This window comes from Heterodontus francisci, chromosome 30 (assembly GCF_036365525.1).
Source record: "Heterodontus francisci isolate sHetFra1 chromosome 30, sHetFra1.hap1, whole genome shotgun sequence".
NCBI classification, from domain to species: Eukaryota; Metazoa; Chordata; class Chondrichthyes; order Heterodontiformes; family Heterodontidae; genus Heterodontus; species Heterodontus francisci.
This window is the reverse complement of record NC_090400.1, coordinates 38,379,048-38,402,563: the sequence shown is the minus strand read 5'-3', so window position 1 is coordinate 38,402,563 and position 23,516 is coordinate 38,379,048. Positions and strand designations below refer to the sequence as shown.

At 41.8% G+C, this 23,516-nt stretch overlaps 1 long non-coding RNA gene across 1 annotated transcript in view; it reads left to right on the top strand.

Moving 5' to 3' along the window:
- LOC137346508 (uncharacterized) overlaps positions 1 to 13,376 on the top strand; it is a 39,801-nt gene extending 26,425 nt beyond the window's left edge. The window contains exons 2-3 of the long non-coding RNA XR_010968722.1: positions 12,648 to 12,824; positions 13,146 to 13,376. This is a non-coding gene — a long non-coding RNA (uncharacterized lncRNA). The remainder of the gene's footprint in view (positions 1 to 12,647; positions 12,825 to 13,145) is intronic.
- The last annotated feature ends 10,140 nt before the right edge of the window (positions 13,377 to 23,516 follow it).

Here is a 23,516-nt window from a genome sequence, read left to right as displayed (position 1 = left end):
CAGACACAGCAAGGTGTTTGGCCACTTTCCCTTCACACAAACTTACTACACATAGTGTAGTATCTTGGGACTGCAGTGTGCTGCCACTCATCTGCTCCTGCTTACCCTTGCCATTATGCTATAAAATGTTTTCTAGATCCTTCCAGCAACTCATGCCCTTAAGATGCACTGTCACTTGCTCATCCCTTCCTAAGCACCAGCACAGAATTTCAAAAAAAAATTATTCATGGGATGTGGGCATCACTGACAAGGCCAGCATTTATTGTCTATTCCTAATTGCCTTTGAGGAGGTGGTGGGGAGCTGCTGTCTTGCTCAGCCATTTCAGAGGGCAGTTAAGAGTCAACTACATTGCTGTGGGTCTGGAGTCACATGCAGGTTAGACCAGTAAGGACTGCAGATTTCCTTCTTGACAGGATATTAGTGAATGAGATGGGTTTTTATGACAATCTGCTAGTTTCATGGTCACTGTAACTGATGCTAGTTTTTTATTCCAGATTTATTTAATTAACTGAATTTAAATTCCCCAGCTGCAGTGGTGGGATTTGAACTCATATCTCCGGATCAATAGTCCAGGCCTCTGGATTGCTATTCCAGTAATGTAGCCATAAATAATTGGCTCCCTGCATTGTGAGTTGGAGGGATCTTCACAGGAGTTCGTGGCACCAGTAATAGCATCTCTCAGGGATGCTCATAATGCTGCCATGTAGTTTCTTGGCTCCATTATCTCCTCTGCATTGGACAGGCCAAATGGATAGGGACTTCAGTCTCCTACAGTCGAACTTCCTACTGATTGAAAGGAGAGTGGATCCACAACCCTATATCAGAGGCAGTTATGTCATGTGAGTGGAACATGTTAGTCTCTCATGAGGGCAGCATGTCCATATACTCAATAGATCTTCAATCAGTGATATAGTGCCAACAGGGGCAGAGTGTTCCAGAAGCTATTGAAGTGCTGCAGCTCGCTTCTCTGAGCCACAAGCATCCCAGGAGTACTCATTTGAGTCAAAGCAGTCATCCATCTCCTAGGCTGAAACTATAGAGGGAGCATCTCATAGGAGTAATAGAATAGGCAAGAGGCCACTTAAGTAATCACAATGGGTGATAATTAGTTTCTAGTTATTTGTGTAAGCCAGTAAAATTTGATTCTTTTTGAAATTTTTGTGAGGGAAGAAGTTTCTGTTGTAGCTGGTGATTTGCATTGCCAGTTGACAATTATATTAAAGTTGGACTTTGGACAGAAATGCTTTACTTTAGGATAGAAGGACTGAGACATGCTGAATATTACTGCTGATGTGAAGTGGGAACCAGGATTATTCCAATGAAATGCTGATAGGAACATAGGAGCAGGAGTGGGCCATTCAGCCAGTCGAGCCTGCTCCGCCATTCATGGCTGATCATCTACCTCAATGCCACTTTCCCACGCTATCCCCATATCCCTTGATATCATTAGTATCCAGATATCTATCAATTTCTGTCTTGAACATGCTCAATGATTGAGCTTTCACAGCCCCCTGGGGTAGAGAATTCCAAAGATTCACCACCCTCTGAGTGAAGATGTTCCTCCTCATTTCCATTTTAAATGGCCTACCCCTTATTCTGAGAGTATGTCCCCTGGGCCTAGATTCACCAGCCAGGGGAAACATCCTATCTACATCCACCCTCTCATGATCTGTAAGAATTTTGTAAGTTTCAATGAGATCGCCTCTCATTCTTTGGCATCCTTCCATCTATGAAAGATGATGGTCATGCAGCAAACAATCCATTTAAGTGAGGTGTCTTCTCTTGGTGCACCTTTGCTGATGGCTGTTAAGGTTAATCCCAGGGAGGCAGGCTCTGCCACAAGTGCTGCACGTGAAGCTGACAAGTGATGCTGTGCGTTGTTGTTTTTGACATTGGCACCTGTTGCCAAGCTGCTGTAGCCACTGGCCATCGTGGTAGTGCATGCTGGTCCACAGGATGTGTTGCCATTTCCCTCTTTCGCCAGCTATTGCCTCCCAAGTGCAATAGTCAACATTTGGGCCTTCATGTCACGCTTGCAAGCATCCTTGAAGTGGAGCTTTGGGCGCTCCACTGGTCATCTGGCCCCGGCTACCTCACCATATAGAAGCTCCGTGCGTATGCAACTGTCTTCCATCCTGCGGACGTGTCCGATCCATCGAAGCTGCCTCTGTTATTAGTGCCAACACACTTGGGAGCTCTGTCTTTGAGAGGACTGCTGCATTTGTGATTTTGTTCTGCCAGGATATACCCATAAGGCCCTGCAGACAGCAAAGATAGAAATAATTGAGCTTCCTTTCCTGGTAGTTGTAGGTCATCCATGTTTCACAGCCATGCAGCACGGTGCTGAGAACACAGGCCTTATAAACCATCGGCCTGGTCTTAAGGGTCAGCTTGCTGTTATCCCATGCGTGTTTTGCAAGTCAGCCAAAGGTGCTGGCTGCTTTCCCTATGCGTGTATTGATGCAGACATCAACGGACAGAATGCCTGTCACAGTGGACTCAAGGTAGCAGAATATGCTAACCACCTCCAGTGGAGTGTTCTTTAGTGTGATCAAGGGTGAAGATGCAACACCTTGTCCCATGACCATGGTTTTCTTGACACTTATAGTCAAGGAGAACAAGTTACAGTCACGGGAGAGACAGCCCATGAATCTTTGTAGCTGAGTTTCCGTGTGAGCGACTAGCGCAGCATCAGTGTAGAGGAGACCTCTGATCAATATGTCATGTGTTTTTTGTCTTCGTTTTCAGCCTTGCTAGATTGTAGAGCCTGCTGTCTGACTTAGTGTGCAAATAGACTACTTCCATATCTGCAGGGAAGACAAAGATCAGGAGAATGGAGAAGAAGATGCCAAACCGAGTGTGGGCTGGGACACAACCCTGTTTCACTTCATTCTTTACTGTCAGTGGAGCCATCAAACTGTACAGTGCAGTGCATGTTGTCATGGAAGGAGTGGATGAGATTGAGGAGGTTTGGTGGACAGCCAAATTTTCCCAAAATCTTGTGCAGCCCTATTCTGCTGATGGTTCGAATGCCTTAGTGAGATCACAAAAGGATGGTAAGGGGGTATGCTCTGCTCACTACACTTCTCTTGTAGCTGGCATATGGAGAAGATCATATCCATGGTAGATCTGCCAACACGGAGACCACACTGCACTTCTGGGTACACTCAGTCTGCAAGTAAATGGAGTCATGATGCTAAGGAGTGAGATGCCCCTGTAGTTGTTACAGTCTCCTCTGTCACCTTATTTTTGTATAGTGATTTTGACATCACGCATCTCCTGTGGAATAGAGCCAACTTTCCAGCAGAGAAGGAGAAGGTCATAAAGGTGTGGCAATAGATGTTAGGATCAGGTGAAGAGGGGCTGAAGGGCTCCCCTTTTGTCCATCTCCTTGTTGGACCGTAACGGTCTTTTTAAAAGTGGATGTACTTGCCAATTCAGTGGGCATTCAACTATTTATTTGCCATGATCACACAAGAACCAATTGGACAGGTTTTCTTCAGTTTAGCAAAGAAAAAGGTTAGCTTTATTGTACTTAAACTGATCTAAGTAAAATAGAAACTACTCTGCAACTTTCACACACACACACACACACACACACACACACACACACACTTGAGGTTCATTCACACACAAATAGGTTACAGAGTAGGGAAGGATAGATTGGTCGGATTAGAGTCTGAAGCAATAATAAAGGGTATACAGTCTGTGGAGTTTGGTGACTTAGTTGGCTTCCAGATGAACTCGATGGTCCTGAGGCTTCTGGCTTGCAGATATGTTCAGTGGTTCTCCGAGAGAACAGCGAGGCAGATGATTTCCTTCATGGGCCTCTGTCTATCCTTTGAAACTCTGGAGAATACAGGCCCAGTTTCCTCAATCTCTCCTCATAAGACAATCCTGCCATCCCAGGGATTAGTCTGGTGAGCCTCCAATGCACTCCCTCTGTGGCAATTGTATATCCTTCCTTAGATGAGGAGATTGAAACTGAACACAATACTCCAGGTGCGGTCTCATCAAGGCTCTATACAATTGCAGCAAGACTTCTTTACTCCTGCACTCAAGACCCCTAGTGATGAAGGCCAAAATACCATTTGACTTCCTAATTGCTTGCTGCACCTGCATGCTAGCTCTTAGTGACTCATAAACAAGGACACCCAGATTCCTTTGGACATCAAAACTTCCCAACCTCTCACCTATTAAGAAATACTGTCTTTCTTTTTTTTCTACCAAACTGGATAACTTCACACTTAATTCACATTATATTCCATCTTCCTTGTTCTTTTCCATTCACTTAGCCTGTCCAAGTCCACTTGAAGCTTCCTAGCATCCTCAGCAGAACTTACATTCCCACCTAGTTTTGTGTCATCAGCAAATTTGGAAATATTACATTTGGTCCCCACATAGAAATCATTTATAATTTTATTAGTTCCTGGGATGTGGGCATTGCTGGCTAGGCCAGCATTTATTGCCCATCCCTAATTGCCCTTGAGAAGGTGATGGTGAGCTGCCTTCTTGAACCACTGCAGTCCATGTGGGGTAGGTACACCAATAGTGCTGTTAGGAAGGGAGTTCCAGGATTTTTGACCCAGCGATAGTGAAGGAACGGCAATCTAGTTCCAAGTCAGGTTGGTGTGTGACTTGGAGGGGAACTTGCAGGTGCTGGTATTCTCATGCATCTGCTGTCCTTGTCCTTTTAGGTGGTAGAGGTCACTGGTTTGGAAGGTGTTGTGCAAGGATCTTTGGTGCATTGCTGCAGTGCATCTTGTAGATGGTACACTCTGCTGCCACTGTGCATCGGTGGTGGAGGGAGTGAATGTTCATGGATGGTGTGCCAATCAAGTGGCTGCTTTGTCCTGGATGGTGTTGAGCTTCTTGAGTGTTGTTGGAGTTGCACCCATCCAGGCAAGTGGAGAGTGTTCCATCACACTCCTGACTTGTGCCTTGTAGATGGTGGACAGGCTTTGGGGAGTCAGGTGAGTTTCTCGCCACAGTATCCCTAGCCTCTGACCTGCTTGTGTAGCCACAGTATTTATATGGCTACTCCAGTTCAGTTTCTGGTCAATGGTAACTCCCCAGGATGTTGATAGTGGGGGATTCAGCGATGGTAATGCCGTTGAATGTCAAGGGGAGATGGTTAGATTCTCTTGTTGGAGATGGTCATTGCCTGGCACTGGTATGGCGCGAATGTTACTTGCCACTTATCAGCCCAAGCCTGGATATTGTCCAAGTCTTGCTGCATTTCTACACAGACTGCTTCAGTGTCTGAGGAGTCGTGAATGGTGCTGAACATTGTGCAATCATCAGCTAACATCCCCACTTCTGACCTTATGATTGAAGGAAGGTTATTGATGAAGCAGCTGAAGATGGTTGGGCTTAGGACACTACCTTGAACTCCTGCGGTGATGTCCTGGAGCTGAGATGATTGACCTCCAACAACCACAACCACCTTTCTTTATGCAAGGTATGACTCCAACCAGCAGAGAGTTTTCCCCCTGATTCCCATTGACTCCAGTTTTGCCAGGGCACTTTTCTGTCTGTTAACCAATTCTCGATCAATAGCAGTATATTACTCCCAATCCCATGAGCTGTAATTTTGGTTACTAACCTCCTGGGTGGCACCTTATCAAAAGCCTTCTGAAAATCCAAATACACCACATCCACTAGTTCTCCTTTACCTCTGCTACAAATAACATTCTCAAAAAACTTCTACAGGTTTGTCAAACATGATTTCCCTCTCATAAATCCATGTTGACTCTGCCCAATAATATCATTATTTCTGAGTGCCTAGTTATCATATCCTTTATAACAGATTCTGACATTTACCCTTTTACTGATGTCAAACTGATAGGTCTATAGTTCCCTGTTTTCTCTTTCCCTCCTTTCTTAAATAATGGGGTTACATGTTTTACTTTCCAGTCTGCAGGAACCTTTCTAGAATCTACAGAATTTTGAAAGATAACCACCAATGCATCTACTATCTCTATAGCCATGACCTTCAACACTCTGGGATGTAGCTCATCTGGCCCAGAGGATTTATCAATCTTCAATCCAGTTAATTTGTTGAGTACTACCTCTTTATTAATACTAATTTCTTTCAGTTCCTCATTTTCACAAGTCCCTTGGTTCCCTAATATTTCTGGGAGATTTTCTGTATCTTCCTCCGTGAAGACAGACACAAAGTAATTGTTTAGTTTCTCCGCCATTTCCCTATTCTCCATTATAGATTCCTCTGTCTCTACCTGTAATGGACCTACATTTGTCCTTCCTATTCTTTTCCTTTTCACATACCTAAAGAAACTTTTACAGTCCGCCTTTATAGAGCCATAGAAAGATACAGCACTGAAACAGGCCCTTCGGCCCACTGAGTCTGTGCCAACCAACAACCACCCATTTATATTAATCCTACATTAATCCCATATTCCCTACCACATCCCCACCATTCTCCTACCACCTACCTACACTAGGGACAATTTACAATGGCAAATTTACCTATCAACCTGCAAGTCTTTGGCTGTGGGAGGAAACCAGAGCACCCAGCAGAAACCCACATGGTCATAGGGAGAACTTGCAAACTCCACACAGGCAGTACCCAGAACTGAACCTGGGTCTTTGGAGCTGTGATGCTAACCACTGTGCCACCGTTTCTTGTTCGCTTGCATTCATATTCTCGTTTCACTTTCTTTATTAGATTTTTGGTCATCATTTGCTGGATTCTAAATTGCTCCCAATCCTAGGGCTTACCACTTTTTCTGGCAACTTTATAAGCCACTTCCTTTGATCCAATGCAATCTTTAACTTCTTATTAGCTGTGATTGTTCCTGATGCTCTTGCTGCAAGCTGGTGTTGGTGCCCTCCTGCTTCTTTATCATCCTCAATGTCATCTGGATGAAGGTCCTCATCTAATGGTGGCTCCATATGTTGTTACTATTGCAGAGTAAAATTATGCAGAGTACATCATTTTGAGCTTGATTCAATCTGATATTAATGAAAGCACCGTAATAACTCCATTCTCTCTAATGGACAGCATAAATGAAAAAGACAGACTTACATTTTCATAGCACCTGTCACGACCTCGGGAGGTCCCAAAGCCCATTACAGCCAATGAAGTGTAGTCACTGTTGCAATGTAGGCAACATGCCAGGCAATTTGTGCACAGCTTCATATTACACAAAGCAATCAGAGTTCTTCTTTTGTATGTTTTTATTTTCAATAAATGATTGACTGAATTGTTTTGCCTTAGGCTAACTCTACATTGGAAGGTCACAGAAGTATAAGGACCTTGCATGTAAGCGGTTGAGAAAAATTGCACCAATATATTTGGTTGCCTTGGGGTTGCAAATAAAGAACAATGTGACCCTTGCATCTCTGTTTTTTGCAACCTAAGTGAAATAAGAGCTTTAGGGCACCTAATGATTGTTATTGAAAGTGACTGCGTCTTGGTGTTCTTTAGTGTTATTTTGTTTCAGTAACATCAGTGATAAGTTAATGACTTTACTCAGTGACCTGAATTTCTTAACTAAGTTTAACATGGCTTTTCAGAAATTAGTATCCCATAAACTAATTATTATTCATTAGCATTGCATTTCAAAGGCTATTTTTTTATTGATTGTTTGATTCTGAAGCCTAACCCAGTAGCAGAGTGGCTGGAAGAAAAGAAATATATTTGATATATATATTTTAAAAAGTATTCAGTGATTGAGAAAATACTTAACTATTACTTTATTAAGCATCAGCCAGTGCTTCAATATTGATGTTCGTTTAGCCCTCATGCACTGACTTTCTAAAATTAGCAGTTCAATAACGCTATACTGTCTCAAGTAACTCAGAAGTAACCTCAGGTTCGACAGTCATCATTTGATGTAGTTTGGATGAATTTTAGTTATTGATTTTAAAAAAAAATACCATTGTGTTACGGCCAGGTGAGGAGAGGGTCAGAGTTGCCCCTCTTGCCCTTCGTCTTATTTGACAGCAACAGGGTTTATTCCTTTTTTAAAATAAAAATGGTTGCGCTTACTACCTCAGTGAGTGTTTTACTTTTTACCTTTACTGTGATCGTGAAAGAACCAATTAAACAGGTTTTCTTGAGTTTAAACAAGATGTAAGTTTATTATACGTAATCTAAACCCGATTTTAAAAATAATAAACAAATACGCTACACATTCACGCACACATTCACACAAGAATCTCACACACACTGTTACGACCAGATGAGAAAGGTGTCTAGGGGGCCCTCTCAGCCTTCACCTGGTCATACCGTAACAGGGTTTAATTTTAAACACTGTGTTTTTAGCTCCCCCTTGGTGAATCCTTGTTCACCTCTTTCCAATTATAAGGCAAAGAAACCAGCACAAACAGGTTTTCTTAAATTTCAACTTTTCTTCTTTAAATCTATTAAACTTGAACTTAAACTCTAATTCAGTTGACACCTACGGATACATGAAGCGGCCACACTAGCATGCATACGCGATACACACATGCAAATAGAGACAGAAAAGAGCAGAAGAAAAATAAAGTGGAAAAATTTGAGGCAATCTCTGAAGTTTTTGTTATGGTTCGTTTGAGCTCACTGTGGAGTCCTTGATTGTAGGTAGATTTTGCTTTTTGTTGGGGCCCAGTATTATTCTTAAACCTTGTTTGCTGTAGGAGACTTTTCTCTCTTGGGTCTCTTGTGTCTTCGGTGGATTCAGAGGCTTGTGAGAAAGAGATGGGAGCAGACAGGAGAGATCATCTCAGTCCAGGAGCACACAGACACTGAGTTCAAACTGTTTGTACAATTAAAAAAAAAGCAGGTTTCCAAGCAGGTTAGTCATGTGACTATCTGGTCTGACCACACCTTGGATTATATCACCTTAGCAGTCTCTGGAATGCTCCTCTTACACACAATACCTGGTGCTCAAGGTCCATTGTGGGTTGAATGTGTCAGGGAATGGTCCTTTGTCCTTCCAGTCACTGTTTGTTAATATGCAAATGTCTTTTCTGTTTTCTGGCTGATCTATTTAACAAGTCCTTTCTTCACTCCAGTAACTGTTTAAAATCAATGTTCATGAAAAAATGAATGTGCCTCATTCTTGGCAGGTGGGGGCCTAGCATGACAAACACTCAAATAGATTACAAATCAGAAAGTAGGTTTTTTGGTTGGATTAATGTCCAGAATAAATAAAAGTTAAATACACCGTCGGGGCTGGATGATATGGTGGCCTTCCGGCTGAAGTTGTATTCTTGAAATCCCTGGCTGGTCAAAGTACACTTTGTAGCTGGCCCGCTTTGCTCAGGATTTTTGTGAAGGCAAACTTGAAGTGGCTCTCTTCTTCTGGTCTGTGGCTGTAGACGTCTGTAGGCTTGGAAGGTCCACAGTCGCATATGGTTTTCAAACTTGATGTTTTCTGGAGAGAGACAGAGGGACAAAGAAAGGGAGGCACACAGCCTTTTCTGCTGTTGCATACTCAGTTACTGCTTGTCTCTTTGTCCAAGGCAAAAAAAAAACAGTTTCCCCTGAGATGGACAGACAGTCACATGGTTGCTTCAGGTTTTCTGGAACCTTCTAATGAAATCCAAGGTCAGCAATTGGCTCCACAGGCTGCAGGATGACAATTTACACTTGGAGGGGGTTTGCTCTTTCAAAGTCAAGGTGTTAGGATTGCATTGACTGCTTGGCTAATGAAGCAATTTTCGGTAATTCAATCACTTAGAGCAAGCCATTGTCCTGGATCCATGCTGCTCAAACCTCTGGCTCCAGGTGGGTCTTTTGAATATGAATAGGTGTTTGAGATGCAAATTGCAGTGGCCATCTTGGCTGCCAGTTTTTAAAAAAGTTAACTGCAGGGGTTTTCCCATTAAAAGTCCAGTGTAAGTTTTCTACCGATTAATTAAAAATTCCTTATTTGGCAGATTGCCTTTTTTGACAATTGTCATCAGAGTTCTGAATAATCCAGCATCAAATGATAAAAGATAATACTAACTACACCATGATTTTAAACCCTTTTATGCTCAGCAACTGACTGGCAGCTTATAAACATCATATTACAGACTGACCACATTCTGGATCTAAATGGTTGTCTAATTGCAACATTGATAGAACACCTACTGTTTCGGTGGACATGTCAAATATGCTTTCTCAAACTGATGTATCATAATTTCCAGTTGCTTCTTAGGTCCTGCACTTAATTCTTGAGCTGTTCTGAGACAACAATTAGCTGCTTTACCTTTCCTTCCTGCCCCTTCTCCCCTCACCCCCTCCACCCCCCCATATAGTTTTCTTAGATGGCATATGCTTTTCTTAGAGCCTACAGTCACCATAATGTTGTCAGGCAAACTGACCTCAGAGGTAAATCACTGGATTCCTGCTTTCAGTAAACATAAATAATTTAAAAAGCCATTCCAACCAAACAACATGAAATAACCCAAAGAACTTCACTAATTCCTTGCTGCTGGTGGTAGTCTGAATCCGCAGCATGTCGCTCAAATAACCATGGGTATGCCTAATTGCATTTTGCTTAGTTGCTGGATGAATGATTGTAAAGGGCCAGTTTTTCAGTGGTGAGCTGGGGAGCGGCCACTTGCTGTCAGCTTGTGTGGCCCACAGAATTGAGAAGCTAGGCCTCAGGGCACTTGGGGCTGAACTCCTGAATTTAAAAAAGTTTGAGGGCACTCTATGTGCATGCACTGGCCTCAATATGAACTGCAAATTTATGTAAATGAGTGTAAACTGCTGCCACTCCACATTCCCCATGCAATTTGTAGGAAGGCTCTCTATTTGCCGAGAATCTGCATAAAACAAGCTGTCTATCAGTGGACTCCGCTGCTTAAAGCTGTGCTACTATTACTAATGAAACTTAAATTCCGTCTGACTTTTTTTGACTTGGCAAAATATTAGGTGCTGTGTTTTTGTCTGCTGTTTATTGTTGTTCTCCTTGAATTCAGCACTCCTTTGTTGCACACCTTTCACTACAACATTCCAGTTCACCCCTATGACTGCAAGCATTGGGGGACCATGGGGGTTCCACTGAGCCTGCCAAACGCTGTCCTCAATTTCAAGGAGGAAAAGGAATTCTTGTGGGCGGGGGAGAGAAAAAGGTGTGTTGGCATGGCAAATGCCTGGCACCCATCTGCAGCTAGCCCAGGAATCACATTGTACCCAATCATAACGACTTGGCACATCATAAGAAAACTGCTTTCATTGTCTACAATTCAGTAGGCAGTCATCAAGTTGTCCCAACTACTGGGGCTGGACCTTCAGGCAACATCTGGCATAGGGACAGCCCTGCATCTTGTGGTTAAATCACCGCTGCATTGAATTCTTGTGTTTCCAGCTCCTTTCAAGCCACCACTGGAGTCATTTGCCAAGTTAGTCATGTTGCCTGTACACCAGTGCATCAAACAGGTCACCGGTGCTTTGTTGCCTGGGGCAGCACATTTGTCACTTTCTCGTTTGATTGGAAGGAACAACTGGAGAGGGCCTAGCACTTTTACCAGGTGGCTGAGTTCCCATAAATTCAGGATGTCATTGACAGCACCAAACTATTAGGGCATCAAACAATAACCCCATGGTCATTTGAGTGACATGCTGTGGATTCAGACTACCACAAATGAATAATAAAGTTGACTGCAAGATACTTCAGCAGCAGTTATGTTTCTTGTTTCTTGAAAGTCAATTTTGGCACAATTCTTTGAAGTAGCAGTTAGGATAGATGAAGGAGGGACCAGAGATACCTTTATTGCCCCAGCTATTGCCAGCAATTGTGAACTCTCACATAGATCTGGTCCTGAAAAAGTCTCAAAGATTATTTGCATTCTGTTGTTCTGTGGGGACTTCTCTGCAGGTGGCTTGGAGTTATCATTGCTTCTTAGTGTTTAGCAGGTGCATGAAACCCTCTTGCATGTCGACATAGATACTTAAGCACCATAATTGTACTTTTCTGACATTCCATGCAAACAACTACCTCAACAGCATCTTAATGAGTACAAATGATGCAGCCCCTGTAAAGTAGAAATTTGTGGATTTTCCACTATAGCTATAATCCTGTCTTCCTTCTATAACTGTTCATCTGCTGTCATTGTCATTTTCCTCACTGCTGACTGGTGCTTCACCTGGTATTTCCCCCTCAATTCCTATATCTATTTCCCCTGAAGTCGAGATATCTGAGCTGGTGCTTCTGGACTCTAGAGTGCTTGATGGGTGCTGATGTGATGAGCTGCTGCTTGCTCTCTGTTTTAGGTGACAGCTTCCTGATCCTGGGTGACCCTTATCCAAAGAGAAAGGGAGCATGTATAAGCATATGGAATGCAGGCAATAATTGTGCACTAATGGTACCTTGCAGCAGAGGGACAGGTGCGGCAGCCTTCTCATCACTGAGCATTAAGTGCAATCCTATCTGCCACTGGGTAGCTCAGTGGAGCAAGCTTCTGAAATCTCTCTCCCAACTATGTACAAAGAAGCTCGTATTCATCAACTAACTGTGGACAGCACCATGGACAATTTATTAGCTATTTATAAATATGTATTACCATTTCTTCTATGATGTACTAGAGATGTAGAAATGTGAGTTGTAAAACATTCATGAATTCTGTTGGATCCCAACCTGAAGCCACAGAACAGAGCGCCTATAAATTTCAAACAAAATAACATCAGTGCTCTTATTTCTTGCAGGTATCGGCTTGGTTGGTCGCACTTCACTTCTAAATGAGGTTTTGAATTCAATTCTTAGTGCAGGATTTGAGCATATCATCTAGGTTGATACTATAGTCCAGTACTGCATTGTCAGTTGTGCCATTCTTCAGATGGGGTTAAGCAAGGAGGTCCTGTTTACCTGTAGCAGTGGTTCAGGTGGGTGTTAAAGGTCCAGTGGCACGATTTGTAGAGGCTAAAATTTCTTCTTCAAGCTTAATCAGTAACAGATTAACTGCTTGTTAATATAAGTGCTGATTTGGGAAGTTGCTGTGTTCACTTTGAATACTTGAAGCAAAAATGAAGCAGATTAAATATAAGTTCTCAAATTATAAATGATTAAAGGTACAGAAGCAGTGCAACCTAGTACTCTCCAGTTAATTTAATTTATGGCATGTTGTTTAATGGGACAGTAGCCCTTGGCCTTAGTTTGTGGAACTCAAAATTTTGATAAATCTTTTGCACCTAATGTTTTTAAAGCCACCTTGCTGGTATGGTGACAGAAAATTGGCTGAGGCGATGCTCTGTTTCTGAAGTCTTCACCAGCTGGAAGACCAGAAGGAGGCTGGAAGCAAAATTAAAAGGAAAACGATGAAAAAGAGAAGAATGAGAGAGGACATGGCATTAATTTTCATTATTCTCAATTATGTTACAAATTTTAATGGCCTGCATTGATGACTCGAGGATTGGATTAAAAAGTGATCATATGGGGAGTGCAAACTGATAGGTGTTTCATTGTGCAGTGCAGAAATTTGTAGTACAATTATTGGTTGTAATTAATTTATGGATAACTTTATGCTTTGTATCTTCATTTACCAATTGCTACTTTAGTGTGTTTAGGTCCTATCTCTGTCATCACCTTTAGATCAAATAAATGGCAATGAATTATTTGGCCGGCTACAAATAGTTATTTTGGGTGTCTCAAGCAGAAGTTGGAATTGTCATATAGCAGCCTGGATTCCTTGTAGGTGAATAAAAATCAGCAGCCATCCATATTTTTTTGTACAATTTTAAAATATTCTTGCTCTGCTCCAAACTATCAAATTGATTTCTGAAAGAATCCACGATCAAAGATAGCATGGATGTCTTAAGATTCATTGTTAGATTTCACCTAGCCACCTGAGAAATCGAGGGTACATTGACAGAGTGCAGCCTGTTCAGATGAAATCAATAATAAAATTTTGAAGTTTTTTTGTGGAGAAACAGAATGTTAAAGTGATTTGTGTTATGAAAACTGCACAAACTGTTCCTGAGAAATTGCTTCATTACCAATAAAAATCAGACTTTGTCCCTCAGTGTTAGTATATTGAATCATATAGCATTTGATTTTCTAATGCCTTCAATATTTATTGTATACTTGTGTTTCTTGTTCTGAACTATATATGGCTTAAGATAACCTTAAGAATGGTGTTCAAGATTCTCAAAATTCCATGCTGAACTCTTTTTATATGTGTACTTCTGACTAAGAATGTGGTATTCAAAGTTTACTTTTCACATTATTTTATTGGTTTACTTCAGCATGATTTACTTCTTTTTTAATTTTGTAATTTTCTTCTTTTGGGGCAAATTTTAACACTTAAAAAGAGGTGGTTTGGGCTCAGGTCAGATATTAACATTTTTAAAATCTGGAACCTGATCCGAACCCGCCTCCAACAAACCCACTTCCAGGTTTTAAGGAGGCAGTAAAAGTGGTGGACAGCCAATCTCTACCAGATGCTGAGGCCTGCTTTAGCCCTGACTGGAACCTTAGCTTGTCAATCACGCTGACTTCCAGGCAGACAACCTGTGAAGGATAAAAGGCACACACTGTGGAGTTAAAGCATGCAGGTAAACTCTGACTTCTGGATTTCCTATCCAAAACTCCATTCCCCCTACACCGTCCCAACCTACATACCCCTCCCCTGTTAATATTCATGTCTGGTCTTATGCCTCTAGATGAGAAGGAGGCTCCTAATCCACTTCCATTTCCCCTCTAGATATGTCAGGAGCCACCATAGACAGTCCAAATATGATTCTCTCTCTCTCTCTCTGATTTTCCCTCCTGTTCTGACAAGAGGCTCCAGTTGCCATATGTCTCCTTCCTAATCAACAAGGCTTTGATCAGGAGTGTTAATAGCTATGACCTACATCTGTCCAGTTTCCAAGAACTGAGTGTCAGCATCATTTGCATTCACACCCTGCCCCCCAAACAACTTTTATGTCTTAACCTCACTTGACATTAACTAAGGGGGAGTTCATTTATTCATTTACTTGTTAAAACATTCAAAAATATTAGCCTGAGAAAAATTAAGCTCAACATTTGTGAGGTGAAACAAATGCTCAGAACAAAATGTGTTTTAAAATTAAATAAATTAATGTGAATTGGTTGTACTCATTACCAGTACTTTTTAATCAACAGTAAATAATTAACTCTCAAAATCAATGGGCTGGATTTTAAGAACCCACTGCCGATCTCAGCGGTGAGCTCAGAAAATGGCCGCACGCCAAAGAGCCACCACGATCTCTCATGTGGCGGCTCATTTAAATAGCCGGGGCGGCTAGCCCCCCTCCCAAATCTTATGGGGACGGGCTGTCCATCCCCAGCAATGGCATCAGCTGCCTGTGCGCAGACGCTGGTGTCAATTTAAAGGGCAGCCAACCCTGAAGGTCAATTTGAATTTTTAAAGATACACCTCCCAAAATTTATTAAATACATTTCTAATGCTCATTTCCCATCCCCAATAACAATTACATTACTATTTGCCCTTCCACCCCCCTCACCCCCCAAAACACTTACCTTTTAAATCTGACCTTTCCCCTGTCCCTGCCACTAGACTGCACAAAATTTAAAGTTCACCCCTTCCCACCATCCCCTAAACCCATACATTCATTACGTTCATTTCACCCCTTTCACCTCTCCTCCGCACCCACCCCAACACTGAAAATATTAACTCCTTCCCCCTCCCCACCAGTGTTACGTCAGCTTTCCCTGGACGGGAAATTGATGGCGCCTGAGTGCCAATCGCTGTGCCAAAGATCACGGTGGGCCCCGACGGTTGAAGGCAGGTTCATTTAAATTTATACACGTCATTAAGTTAAATATTGAAATCCAGGTCCTGGTGCCCAGTGGCAGGGAGGCCACCACGGAGCTTTGCCGCCGCCAGGAGGATCAGGCCGGGCCCTCCCAGCATCGGCCTCTGATGATCCGCTGCTGGCCGTATCTTTCGGCCCCACCCCCCACATCTTCTCCTCCTCCCCCCACCCCCATTTCCACGGAGCCCAATGTCGAGGGCTTGGTAAAATCCAGCCTAGTACTTTTCACCTTGCTGGCTTTCCTCCTTTTAGAAGTAATCATTAATGTTTCTATTAATAAACATCACGTTAATCAAACATGTAACTGGATTTCCGCTTGTCAGACTGGTACCTAATGCAATGCATGTAATACTCTGATGCATTCCCCCACAGGTTTAAAGGTTGCTTAACCATTGTCCTTCTGAACAAGCTATAACAATAGCTGGGAAACTAGGAACTCGGAATGCACAGCAATTAACTCATAAATCATTTGCAAACCCCCTTTTTAAATTTTGATTTCATTATCTTTCGTGATGGGATAAATGGGAATCAGAATGATTTTCTTAGAGTCGGGGGTGGCTCACAAATCCCCTCTCTTCATTCGGACTTCAAAACCATATTTATCAGCAGAAATGCATGATTATAGGGCAAGTGCACAGCTGAGATTTGATAAGCAGTTATGTTCATGACATTACTTGTTAAAGTGCATGTTTCATGAGCCAGTGCTTTTGTACAATATATTGTAGAAAGCAACGATGGTTCAGTTATCTGACAGGTTGATGTAGAGTGTCTGCAGTCTCGGCAGAAGTTTGTCACATATATGCTTTACTATGTTGAGAACATCGGTTTATCCTACAAAGAGAATACACTAGCATCTCAAACTTCACTCAAGCTCCAACTCCGACAAGCCAGATGGAGTTTGAGCGCAAAGGCCAGGGCTTTGTGTAAGAGCCGGGGTTGGGTTGGAAATTATAGCAAGCGGATCACCCATAACCGTTCAAATGTAGCCACTATGTTTTACATATTAGGTCCATTTACACCTAAGCTGCTTTTACATTCTTGGTCAGGACTAGTGAGAATGACCTAACTGTTAGACTCCCTTTTACCATTACTATCTTCCTGTAAGTTAGCTGCATACTGGGGGGAGGGGTGCTGCTAACTTGACCAGTATGCAACACACCACCTCAGAGACAATAGTGACCTGCACACATAATGACGCTATGACATTGTATTGTGACATCAAATGCAATGACATCATGTTACACTGTGACATCATACATTATGATGCCACAATACTATAGGGTGACATCATCAACTCGGCACACTGCTACCAACAGAACAGGACTGGCCTGGAATACCAACTATGGACAGAAAGGCAGTTTTTAAAAAAAGAAATATTCCTACTCACTGGTTTTAAAATAAATCCAGTAGATACTATTTGATGGAATCACCGGCTGTATGTATCCAGCTCAATAGGAACCAGTTGCAGAAGACCAACATAACATGGAGCTGTAACGTTTTACCTCAGCATAGGAATTAACTTCAAGTCTGGCTAGATGAGAATATAGTCAGCTTTGAATTGCTTTCATGTTGAGTAAAGCACCAACTGTTTCTATGCAAAAACGATCAACAAGTACATGCCAGATGGTAAACAAATGATCATCACACCCTTAACAAGATTTTACTTTCTCTGCACGCTTACAATTTTACACATTAGCATGTTACAAATTGAAGAAATCACTTACAATGCAGTTTGAAGAGAATTTTCAAAACGCAATCTCACCAATTGTACACCACTTTTATTGTCATGGTTGACACCATGAAGAAAAATAAATGCTTAATAGTCTCAATTACTGTCCCTACCATCACTTTCATTTGAGAGGCAGGTACTTTTTAGATATTGGTTTCTCTTCAGCCATTGTCACAACTGGTCCATAGCAACTCCACGCTGAAATCCCCTGTTATTTCCTCTACCCCCCAGAATAAATCCTTTACCTAGTCAACAACTGCCAAGTAACCTAAGGAAAGTGAAACTGATCAAGTATAAATGAGCAGTATATTTTTCAAATTAAAGAACTAAGTGGGCTACTTACCAACTCATTTATGAATAGACAATATAATAAATAGTTTTAGCACTTTAATAATACAAGTTTTTCATAATTATACTAATTTGAATTATTTCTGGCAGGTATCAGTTAGGTCCAGGTAATTTCATGTAATAATTACCATATGCCCAGATGATATACTATCTTTATTTTGTAAGAGGAGGAGAAAAAGGGCAAATTAAGGATTTTACTGATTCCATGTCATATATTTATAGTGTCAGCTACCTTGAGAATGTGTTCACAAATTGAACCCCATTCACTTCATATCAATTCCCAATTATTAATCAGAATAACAAACCTTCCCTCTGAATATGTGATAAACGTTAATGGGCCCATCCACCGGAGAACTTACATTTTTAGTTTGTCCTATCAACCCACTATCTTAAACTTCCTTATCCTAGTGAATCGTTGCTCTTATACGTTCAAGATACTGTTACTACTTCCATTGAGAAGGCTTAAAAGGTTTTTTAAGATTGTGAAGGCTTTTGTTTGTGCAAAAACTATTTATTTTGGTTGTGAAGTCAGTGATGAGGGGGTCATCAATTTAAGATTGTCACTAAGAAAGTGACCAGGACATTGAGAAATTTCTTTACACTGAGTTGTTACAGTATGGAATGCCTTGCCATGAAGTAGTTGAGGCAGAGACCATTGCATCATTTAACAATAGAATAGATAAACATTTGAAGCAGAGGAGCTTGCAGGGTTATGAAGAGAGAACAAGGCAGTGGGATTAGCTTTGGATTGCTCTATAAGCGAGGAACTGGTGGGGCAAGAGCAATAACCATCCACAAAAGTCAGTGGGAGATATGTCGCAATTCCACAACTCCTAGTTTACATGGTTATGGTGAACTGCTGGCATAACATACAAGGCTACGGGCCAAGTGCGGGAAAATGGGATTAGATTGGATGAGTGCTTGTTGGTTGGCACAGATGCGTTGGGCCGAAGGGCCTGTTTCTGTGCTGTATAGCTATGACTTTATGAAATGTGCTCTTAATTAGTGAGCTACCTGTGAGAAAATGGGAAATCAAGCATTGCTGCAGGTTCTTCAGAGACAACTGCAGCATACAAGGGAGGTACATTTTTATGGCCCAAGCAGGGAAGTAACTAACTGACGAGCTAAAGAAAAATTCCAGTAGGATGCTAAGGGTTTCTGAAACAACAGAGCTATTGGTGGAGCAAGATCAGAATAGAAAGAGGATCACCTTCCTCTTGGATGGTTAGTGGGTGTCAAGGCAAATTTGTCAATGTGTGTGTCAGGTATATGTATGCACAATGTAGTATCTCCAGAACCTGGTTGCAATGCACTGGCATGCTAAGTCTCCCTTCACATCTTTCACACTTACTACACAACGCTGCAGGATCCTACCATCACCTCAGTGCTATCGGCCCTTCACTTCCCCTCTTGCCATGGCAGTTTATACATAAGCATGGAAGACTTCACTATACCTCTTTCTGCTCATACTCCGCCCTCAAAAGCTGCTGTGCCCCTCACAACTACTTCTCCTCTTGGCCACGCTTCCTGTTTTTTTTCCAGTCATCATGCCAAGTTTGCAGGGAACAGCCCTTGTCTCCAATCAGCCAGTCATTACCTTGCTGTGCAGAGGCAGCTAATCCCAATGCCGCCGCCTTTTAGCATAAACCTGTATCTTCCTCTAACGCAATATAAAAGCATCATGGCAGCTAACACAAAAACAGATTCTGACCTGCACCACTGGTCATCACACACTAATTACACAGTGGAACAGGGCCAATTACTCATTCCATTCCCACACAGCAGAGATTAGAATGTCTAAATCGGGTAGGAGACTCATAAATGTACACAAATAGTGGTCCTGTTGCGGTAATAGGATTCTGATAGCCTGTTAGATGCGCACGTCTTCCCACCTTAATGAAAGCTCCTCTGTTGGGTCAGTGGAAGCATTTCTGCCTCTTTTTGCTCTGGGCTCCCCCCACCTTTCCATCCACTGCCATCACCTCCCCCCGCAGAAAACTGTGCTGAACCCTCTTTCCCCATCACTTAAACTTCCAGCCAGTGGGTGGCCTCCAAGTCATGCCATTATAACCAGCCAGCTGCTGCTTTCTGCCCATTTAAAGTAAGCAGCTAGCCAGCAGGATGTAAGTGAGGCCTGGACTTCAATGGGTCCAGGCAAAAAATTGATCCCCGCCCCCTACAACTGCCATAATCCCCTTTTTATTTTATGGTATTAAGTGCAAAAGAAGCTGTAAGGAAATCAAAATCACATCTTAATTTCATTTGCATCCTCAGTCTGCAGACTTGCAAACATTAACGTCGCCATAGAGTCTGGCAAAAACACCAAGTAATCTTTGGATATCCTGAACATCAGAATTTAGACATGAATCTGATTTCATTATAATGTGGGTGTAACCAAAGGATTTTCTGCATTGGCCCCCTCTGGGCCATGGAACTAAACAAACTTTCTTAAAGACTCAGTTAACCAAATCCAATTTTTAATTTATAATACTTTATCTGGAACCATATTAAAATGTATATAATACAGAAATTCTTCCTGTATGCAAGAAGTTCTGATCAAATTGAACATTCCCCAAGGTTCATTGGAAAAATAAATCATCCTCTACATGTCTGAGGAATTCAAACAAACAAACAAAACTTTCATTGTTTATAAAGGGCACGGAGAAGATCAAGGATTAGGAATGATCATAACTTTGAAAAGTGTTGATATAAAAGCAATAGTGCAGGAGTTAGATGGGTAACAGGGGTCACCTTTCTTAGAAATATGAGCAGTGCAGGCTTCTAAGGTACGGAAAGTGGAAAGGGATTGAGAGCCTTCAAAGAAATGACACCGTAGGCTTGGGAGCACAGGAGGGAACTTCAACATAGGTGAACAGGTGGGATTGGATTCAGGTGAGGAGGGGGTTAAACGGGTAAAAATTTCCAGAGTGTCAGGAAGCCAGCTCCAACCTCACGACTTCCAGGTTTTACTGAGGCAGGACAAAGGATAGACGGCCAACTTGCTCCCAGGAGGCGGGTTGGCATTTTATATGTGTTAGTAAGGCTGGAAGCATCAGATTTAGCCTGCTTTGCAAGTTTCTTGAGCCTCAGGAAATCTGACAGCTGCATGTAGTATAAGGGTATTAAAGGATTAATCTTGAGAGAATGTAAAGAATACTGTCCACCATGATGAGGTAAGAGATCATGTGAGAGACTCGAGAATGGTTATAGTGTGGCTTTTGAAGGAGACACACAGGCTAGAGTGGCGTATATATAGTTACTAAGCAATGAAGTTTAATGTTTAAACACTACAGTCTACGAATCTCTCTGGCTAGACTCTATATGATGGCAGCATACAGAACCCAAACATATAAGAGTGCAGTGATGTGAGGACACCGGTGGGGAAAAGGAAAGTGCTTTCACAGCACTACTTGTGGTCCAGGAAGAGCTGGACTGCTTCCTCCTGGACCCCAAGCTCCCCCACCATCAGACTGCCCCATACAAAAAACCCCAGGATTGGACCCTTCCCAGGGTCTGGGATTAGACACCCACCTTGGGGTTGGGGATCAGACACCCAGGGTTAGGGATGGGAGCTACCAGGTCCTATGCCCTCCTCTGGAGTGCTTCCTGCCCGACTGGAATTTAAGCTGGGTGGGGAACCTGTCAGGGTCAAAGATCCCACATTCGAGTTAAAACTCCACATGTGGGGAAACCCACATGCGTGCTACCAGACTCCTCCCCACTCTGAGTTCGTTGGCAAGTAAAAATACCAACTATACATTTTGAGATTGGTGGTAGGAAAAAAAAGAACCAAAGGCCTTTTTGGAATCTAGTGTATGGACAGATCTAGTTTGTACTAGTCGTTGGGTATGTTGGACATAATTTTACAACACGATGGAGCATTGGAAGAATGTTCTTTATCAAGGTCAATGATTTTAGATGGGTGCAACTTGAATAAAAAAGGTCAGATGTATAGAATAGTGAATTTACAGACGTTAGGAGCAGAGGTAATATTTGATATTTCTGATCTGCAAAATAACATTGCCACTAACTATGCCAGACTTGCATTTCATTTTCAAAAAATAAGTGAAGTGCTTGTCACGAATATTCTCCATAAGGTTCACACATTAGCTGGGCTTAAGTGACTTAAACATGATTCTTTTAGATTCTTACATTCAAGACCTGCCACAGCGGTGCCTATGATCGTTGGGATAAAAATGTCTGCCATCGTAATACCTTGAGATTAGGTCCGAGCAATTCACAAAATTAGCTTCAGATGTTTTGCAAACCCACACTTTAAAACATCGGAAGTGATCAAAGGGAAATTTTACTTCATTCATTATCAAAGATAGGCTTGTTAATAGTAGAGACCTGCATAAGATGTGATGCACATTTGTATTAATATATGGACATTACTGCTACAGAACTGCAACAGCAGAAATCATAAGAGCTACTGTTTGAAAGAATGCTAATATCCATACAAGCCACACTTTTGTTTCCACAATGTTAAATGTAAAATCATGGATCAGAGGACTACAAATATAGTTGACCTTTTGATGTGGCAATATCTGGTTCATGTAAATCAAATTGGTCTATCTTTCGTACTTAATAACAGCTGAGTCCACAATGTTGCTGACTTGATCCTGAGGTTGTTCACTTTGTCAATGCAGAAATGCACTATTTAAATAAAATGTTTGAACTGTTGATTGTGGCACTCCATTCCAATGGCTGCATCCATCCTATTTGCTTTGACAGTTCAGCCAACAATATTTAATAAACCTGAAAATATATGATTTTGTCAGCAATCATTAGCTAACTCCAGGTGCATAGGGAATGTTTTTATTGTGAGGCACAAGGCATCGCTGACTGGAACAGGCAAGGCAGGCCAACTGGTCTTTACCTGTGCAACATTTCTGTATGATTGTCAGTGCATGCCTTGTCTGACATATATTCAAAAAAAGAAGTGGAGCTGTCCCACTTTAGCTGGGAGCAATTCAATTCAATCCACCAGCAGGAGTTTGCATACTGAGCCTGGATTCATGGCAAGCAAGATCAATGGAAACAATCTGAATTTCTAGCTAAAGCATGTATATTACATATGAGAATTTACTAGAGGTACAATTCATTGATAGAACTCATATTTATATAGCACCTTTCACATCCCGAAGCACTTCAGAACTAAGTTATTAACCAAGTGTAATCACTGTTATTATGTCGGACAAAATTAGAATTAGTAAAATAAAATTTGCATAAAAAGCAATCTGATGAATGTCTTTTTAAATGAATGCATAGCAATTGATCCAAGTACAAGCAATTTCTGAAACATTGGTAGTATATAAAGAGAAAATGCAAACAGATGACATTTTATCCTACTTTCACTAGTTTAATCCCCTTTAACTGCCCATTGATAATAATGGAGAATTTCTGCACCACACTGATTTGCCATTCCTGATAGCTGCGGTATACTAACAGAGCTAACATTTGCTGTTTTGCAGGGGGAGCCCGATACTGCCAATAATTCCATTTTAGAATTGAAATGGCAATGGTTGAGCTCTATGGGCTTCCATACTTTGAGGTTAAAAGCTAAATGCAAAATCTTTCTTTATCCTGTCACAGCTGGAAATGTGGAAAGATTTTGCGCTGTTTTCAATGTTATAAAGAAATCTATTCTGGGAGCTGATTGCTCAGGGCAATTGAAAGAATAGTCATCATAACATCGAGGA